The following is a 7,949-nucleotide window of genomic DNA, read 5'->3' on the forward strand; positions in this document are numbered from 1 at the left end:
AGTCCCGCCTCCCAACCACCAGCCCCAGCACAGACCGTATATGTCTGCCCACACTAGCCCCGCCTCCCAACCACCAGCTCTGCCACCCATTCTAGGCTAAGCTCCTGAGGATCCCTTTTTTTCTGCACAGGATTCCTTTATGTTTATCCCACGCATGTTTGAATTCTGTTACCGTTTTCATCCCCACCACCTCCCGCGGGAGGGCATTCCAAGCATCCACCACCCTCTCCGTAAAAAAATACTTCCTGACATTCTTCTTGAGTCTGCCCCCCTTCAATCTCATTTCATGCCCTCTCGTTCTACCGCCTTCCCATCTCCGGAAAAGGTTCGTTTGCGGATTAATACCTTTCAAATATTTGAACGTCTGTATCATATCACCCCTGTTCCTCCTTTCCTCCAGGGTATACATGTTCAGGTCCGCAAGTCTTTCCTCATACGTCTTGTAACGCAAATCCCATACCATCCTCGTAGCTTTTCTTTGCACCGCTTCAATTCTTTTTACATCCTTAGCAAGATACGGCCTCCAAAACTGAACACAATAATCCAGGTGGGGCCTCACCAACGACTTGTACAGGGGCATCAACACCTCTTTTCTTCTGCTGGTCACACCTCTCTCTATACAGCCTAGTATCCTTCTAGCTACGGCCACCGCCTTGTCACACTGTTTCATCGCCTTCAGATCCTCAGATACTATCACCCCAAGATCCCTCTCCCCATCCGTACCTAGCAGACTCTCACCGCCTAACACATACGCCTCTCTTGGATTTCTACTCCCTAAGTGCATCACTTTGCATTTCTTCGCATTGAATTTTAATTGCCAAACCTTAGACCATTCTTCTAGCTTTTTCAGATCCTTTTTCATGTTTTCCACTCCCTACGGGGTGTCCACTGTGTTACAAATCTTAGTATCATCCGCAAATAGGCAAACTTTACCTTCTAACCCTTCGGCAATGTCACTCACAAATATATTGAACAGAATCGGCCCCAGCACCGATCCCTGAGGCACTCCACTACTCACCTTTCCCTCCTCCGAGTGAACTCCATTCACCACCACCCTCTGGCGCCTGTCCGTCAACCAGTTCCTAATCCAGTTCACCACTTTGGGTCCTATCTTCAGCCCATCCAGTTTATTTAAGAGCCTCCTGTGGGGAACCGTGTCAAAAGCCTTGCTGAAATCTAAGTAGATTACATCTATAGCACGTCCACGGTTCAATTCTCCGGTCACCCAATCAAAGAATTCAATGAGATTCGTTTGGCACGATTTCCCTTTGGTAAAACCATGTTGTCTCGGATCTTGCAACTCATTTTCTTCCAGGAAATTCACTATCCTTTCCTTCAGCATCGCTTCCATTACTTTTCCAATAATCGAAGTGAGGCTTACCGGCCTGTAGTTTCCAGCTTCTTCCCTATCACCACTTTTGTGAAGAGGGACCACCTCTGCCGTTCTCCAATCCCTCGGAACTTCTCCCATTTCTAAGGATTTATTAAACAAATCTTTAAGAGGACCCACCAGAACCTCTCTGAGCTCCCTCAATATCCTGGGGTGGATTCCGCAGACGGAACCTTCCAATCTACATCCGGCAGATTGAAATCTCCCAGCAACAGCACCTCTCTCTTCTTTCCCAACTTTTGAATATCTGCGATCAGGTCTTTATCTAATTCTTCCAATTGTGTTGGAGGTCTGTAGACAACACCCACGTGGACAGAGGTTCTATCATCTCTTTTTAAGGTGATCCATATCGCTTCTTCCTTACCCCAGGTCCCTGTCATTTCGGTTACTGTGATATCATTTCTCACATATAGAGCTACTCCTCCACCTTTACGACCCTCTCTATCCTTCCTAAATAGATTATAGCCTGGTATGTTTGCATCCCATTCATGGGAACCATTGAGCCATGTCTCTGTGATTGCAACAAAGTCTAAGTCTGCCTCCAACATCAGGGCTTGAAGGTCATGAACTTTGTTGCCAAGACTGTGAGCATTTGTGGTCATCACTTTCCATTTCCATTTCCTGGTATGTGTTTCAACATTTGATATTTTGGTGTGTTTTCTGTCTTTGGGTCCCTCCATATCTTTCTTTTTTTTTTTTTTTTAATTTATTTGTAATTTTAATGAATTTTACAAGATACACTTGTACAGAAAAGGAGTATTACCATACCATACAAGAAAATATTTTATAAAGAAAATCTATTAAATGATAATTACTGCTAAAGTCCACAATTGTAGGCAAGGCACAATTCAAAAATTGGTTAACATAGGAAAAAATGAGTAGAACATGTTCCCACTTATCCTATCACGGAGTAGATACTAATGGAGGAAGCACAAGAGAGTTTACGGCTGGTTCTTGTCTGGAGTCCAGGAATTTTGCTAACTGATCACTCTCAAAGAAAACATATTTAATTGATTGAAATTTAACAACACATTTGCAAGGAAAATTAAGCCAGAAAATTCCCCCCTGTGACAATACACGATCACGAAGTTTCAAAAAAGACTGACGTCTTTTCTGAGTTTGTCTAGCAATATCAGGAAATACTTTGACTTTGCAATTCAGAAAGACTTCATGTCTATGTTTAAAGAAAGTTTTCAAGATCCAGTCCTGATCCGGCTGTAGAACAAAGTCTATAATTAATGTAGCAGGTTGTACTCCACATAGTTCATCTTCAATTGTTTGTGATAAATTCAAATTTAGCTCCTCAAATGGGGTTTCCATAGATGGTATTATGTGCTCACTTGGTTTCTTAACATAGGGAGCCAAATAATAAATCCTTGCTACAGGTGGAAACAATTGTTCAGTAATTTTTAATACTTCAGAAAGATATCTTTTGAATGTTATTAAAGGAGCCACTGCTGGAACTTTAGGAAAATTTATAAATCTCAATGTTTTCTCCCCCCTCCATATCTTTCTGTTCCACCTTAATTTCTTTTGCTGTTTCTTCTGGCTCAGTTCTACTTTTAGGAACCTCACAGAGCTCTAATGAAGCAAAAGAATTCTGTAGGGGTAACACTTGTGAGGGTGTATGCCTCTGTGTCACATGACGAAGTCTGCCTGAGCCTACTGTGAACCATCTATTCCTAGTAGGCTCAGGCAGACTTCGTTTCTTTTTTCTCCATTTCTCTCATCTGCCTTTTTCTAGCTAAATTTCATTCTTGTCCACTCGCTAGTCCTCAGTCTTCGTCTTTCCCCTTTCCATTTTCTACTCTTGGGGCCCTGTTTACTAAGCCGCACTAGAGGCACGCCAAGCATTAGTACATGATAACCATGTAGATGCCTGCATCTACACGGTTATCACATGCTAATTTTAAGTACACACTAAAAACACTAATGCCTCTTAGTCAACAGGGCCCTTGGTTTCCTAGTCCTCCCTAATCCCTGTTCAGTTTCTTAGCTGTCACTGTCCCCTCGTACTGCTCTATACCACTTCTTGGATTTCACTTTCATCCGAGAACACTCGTGAGAAAGATAACCCGTCCAGGCTCATCCATCTTCCTCTCATTTTAGATGACTTCCTGAAGGAAAAGGTGTGTATGTGCACGCACACTAGCTTGATAACTTTTCAGGATATGTCAAGGGAGATATCAGGATTCTGCCAGGGATGTTTTCCATGCCCGTGCACAGACTGCAGATACAACACTCATATCTTCAAAATAGGGCTCCAGTAATTCTGCTCGGAATTTCTTGTAAATTAAAATACTTAAATACCTCAGCTGCAGTAAGGGCTGTGATCCAGTACCTATGAATTTCTGCTGCCACTTCAAACACTAATTAAAGGCCATTACGAATTCTTGCAGTAATTATTTGGCACTCCTATTATCAGGAAAGAGTTGGGAGAGAGCTCTTTTTGCTGGAACTCAGCTGATGAGAATATCTGAAGTAAATAAAAATATATGACGTGTATGCAACCTTAACTTCTGACAAAACACTTCATGAGTACTGGGGGACGGTGGCGAGTTTTCATTAGCCAATTTAAGCAACAGCTAAAGTATTCGTAGATGGTAATGTCACTCATACTCGCTCACTCAGAGTTACAGTTTTTCCCAGGTCCAGCTTGACCTATGGACCAGGTAAGGCTCTGGCCCAGGGCGCCAGAGATAAAGGGCACCAAAATGCCTGAGCCTGTGATGTCACTGCCCCTATAGGTTAAGCTGATCCAGAGTTTACCTGGCTACATTACGTATACAGGGGAAAAAAGAACAGCAGGTACCCCCTTCCTCTCTCTCTCTCAGGCCACCTTTCTCTGTCTGCCTTTAAAGACAGTTTTCTCCTCCCAAGCACAGACAGTGTTTCGCTTAACCCTATCGACATCAGCCCCAGCATCTTCCTTCTGTTGTGCCCCTCCTTTGACAAAACTTCCTATTTCCATAGGAGGGCAGCAGAGGGAAGATGCAGGGGCTGATGTGGGTAGCATTAAGTGAAAAGTTAGTATTCAGGAGCGCAAAACTGTCTTTAAAGGTAGGCTGTGTGTGTGTGGGGGGGGGGGGGGGGGGGAGGATGGCTTGTGGGGCATGCCAATGGGAGGGCACCAAACCAAAAGTTGGCTCAGGGTCACCATGGTCCCCTGAGCTAGCCTTGGGTTTTCCTACCCTTTCATACTCCTATTACAACTAGAAGATGATGGGCTGTAACAGAAAAGCTTTCTTACTGCTCCCGTGGTTTGTTTTTCGTGCTGTGTCTTTTCTTTGAGTGGCTACACATCACTGTCTACAGCCAAGCCCTCAGTGAAAGGCCTAGAACATAAACCAGGGCTGGTGTTAGGGGGAGTGCAAACAGGGCAATTGCCTTAGGCCCCCATGTTACAGGTGGCTTTGAGCCCTGCTGGAGAATTTTGGGACACCCCCCCCCCCTTGCCTTTACCCCAGCATGTTTAAAACTGCGCCTGAAAATAAAAAATATTTTCAGAAGACAAATATTGAGGTATGCCTAGGAACATATTTTTTTTCTTCACAAAAAAGCCACACAATCCATTTGTCAAAGTATTCATATCATAGTAACACCGTAAACAACAGCTCATAAAGGCAACAATGGCCTATCCAACTGGTCCAGCAGTAATTTTGCCTGTTCAAGAAGGCATACCCGAACAACCCAACCTAAATGCATCAAGTCTGCAACACAACTTAACCAAAACTCGATTGGACATAAATTACCTCTTCCTCCTTATGATCCCTAAATCTGACTGTCATGCACGGACTTTACTCTAGCACAACTTCATTTTGTAATACCGTTACTGGTGATCACCTCTACGGTACAATGTAAGCCACATTGAGCCTGCAAATAGGTGGGAAAATGTGGGGTACAAGTGCTACAAATAAATAAATTATGAATAGAGGTACGTAAACAATTTTACATAGAACCCCAGACTCTTTCCCATGTCCATCACCCAATCTTTCAAGACTTTTAGGGGGTCTTTTACTAAGATTAGCGGAACATGTCTGCAGCAGGGCCAAACAGGAATAAAATGGGTCCTGTGGATGATAGCATACACTAACCTTTAGTAAAAGATCCTCTTAGTGCGAGTGAAAGAGGAAGAGGGTGGAAGAGTAGCCTAATGGTTAGAGAGGCCCAGGTTCATATCTCATAGGAAGTGCTTAGCAATGGTCAATGCCACAGTGTCATTTGCAACCCTACTGAGTGAGGTGTGTGGCCATACGTACGCATGTATTTCTGGGACAGGTTGTGACCCAGAATATAGCATGCATGACCCCATTTGGGGTCATGACCTACAGTTTGGGAAGCCCTGCCATAGCAGCTCTTTGTAACCTTGGGCAATTGAATTCACCCTCCCTGCCTTCGGAGAAGACCATGATCAAAGCACTCCGGAATCATGCCAAGAAAACCACGCGGGGGGGGGAGGGGAAAGAGTCCCTTATTGTGTGGGTCACCAGGATTTGGCTCAACTCAAGGGCACATCTGGATCTGGAAAGAATAGGAAAATTCCATCATTTATTAAATCTTCTTGAGTAATTTTGGATGTTTACCTTGATTGAAGTGGTGCCAGTTGGACTTAGTGCTGAAAGTGAATGGACAAGTTTGATTTGATTCCTTTCAATAGGAATTTTTTAGAAATAGCTTTCATTTTGGGAGAACATCATTGATTAGACATGACACATGGCATTTGATTGGAAGATATATTTATTGTTTGTATAATAAATCTTTTTTTTAACTGCATATACCACTCAGGTGGATCTAGGTGGTGAACAATCTATTATAAAAGAATACCAATAAATAAAGACAGGAAAGCTAAACAATCAAACAAGATAAAGTCTCTATTAATCAAAATACAACAGATTATCCTAGACACATCACTCCATTTCTGACTCTGAGACCTCAAAAACAAGATTTTGAAAAGTGTGTCTTAAGTAGAATTTTAAATTTAAGAAAGGAATGTTCACCACGAATGTGGGAGGGGAGGTAATTCCAGAGTTTGGGGGATACAAAATAAAGGGTCCTGTTTACTAAGGTTTGCTAGCATTTTTAGCACACGCTAACGCTAGAGACATCTGTGTATTCCTTTGGGTGTCTCTAAAGTTACCACGTGCTAAAAATGATAGCACGCCTATAGCATGGCTTAGTAAACAGGGCCCAAAATATTGAATGTCTAGTGGATTCATACTGTGTTTTCTTGGGATGAGGTAGAACCAGTTGGTGCGGGATTGCCAGAACAGATAGATAGGAAGTCATACCCAGATAAAAGACTTTGTAAGTTAGGCAAAAGTTTAAAGAGTATGCAAAATTTGACAGGAAACCAGTGTATTCAGATAAATAATGGAGTAATGTGGCAGAACAACTTTGTAGAGTTTGAAGATGTTTTATTTGAGTAGAAGGAATACCTACGTAGACTGAATTTCAGTAATCCAAAGATATTAATAACTGTAGATGAACACTTTTGACATGGCATACTATGATTGGAGTCTGATGCTTTGCTGGCTCTTTAGAGGTAGAAGCTGCACAAGATATGATAGCATGGAAATAACATATTGGAATAACCTGGATGGAATGGCAGCTACAATACTTTAAAAAATCAGAAGGGGTTCAGCTGTGCATGGAATCTTTTCCACATGAAGGCATAGGCTTCTCTTGTAGACTGCCATCTAGATGCAAAGATGACCTAAAAAATGTCCAGGGTAAGCTTTGGTGTGCAAGAGTCAACCTTTCAACATTCAGGCCGAGAATGTCAGGGCCCACAGATTGTGGCAGAGTGTCCACTTCCCATCTTGAATGATGAGATCTGGACTGAGTGCCAACTTAATGAGCAGAGAGAGGACAGGCATTCATATCTGTCTGGGCTAGAATAGGATGATTAGGCTCACTCTTTCCCTGTCACATAGCACCTTCTGTCATGTCTTGGCTATCAGAGGTCTGATGGCTATGCACAGAACAGTCTTCAGTCCCAATGTATTGCAAAGGAGTCTGGAGCATGTCTACATGGAGAGGGTTGTTTGGAACAGAAGAGGGCACATTTTCTGTTGAGCTTGCTGGAAGAGAGCTCCATGGAAGGCATGCCCCATTGGCAAAATAGGTCCAAAGTAATGCCAGGGTTGAAAAAACACTCATGGGAATCCAGTTGACTGCTCAAGATTGTCTGTCAGTGTATCGAGGTCTCCAGATATGTACTGCGTATGGAGAAGACAGCTAATGGAGATGTCCAACCTCCAAAATCCTGGAGGACTCCATACAGAGTTGAAGTGAGCTAGTGACACCTTGCCTTTTGACATAAAACATGGTGGCTTGGTCGTCTGTCTGGAGACAGATGGATTTGTTGGCTATCCAAAGGTCGAACGCTGAGAGCTTTGCCACTCAAAATTGAAAATCCGATTTCATCCAGCAAATATGCCTAAAAGATGGAACAGTTAGCAAATTTTGTTGTGTTGACTGGAGTGACCCAGTAGAGTATATGGAATCAAAAATTGTGATAGAATTAAAGGAAGACTGGAACTTTTATATGTGAGGATAA

Source organism: Microcaecilia unicolor, chromosome 6 (genome assembly GCF_901765095.1).
Source record: "Microcaecilia unicolor chromosome 6, aMicUni1.1, whole genome shotgun sequence".
NCBI lineage: Eukaryota > Metazoa > Chordata > Amphibia > Gymnophiona > Siphonopidae > Microcaecilia > Microcaecilia unicolor.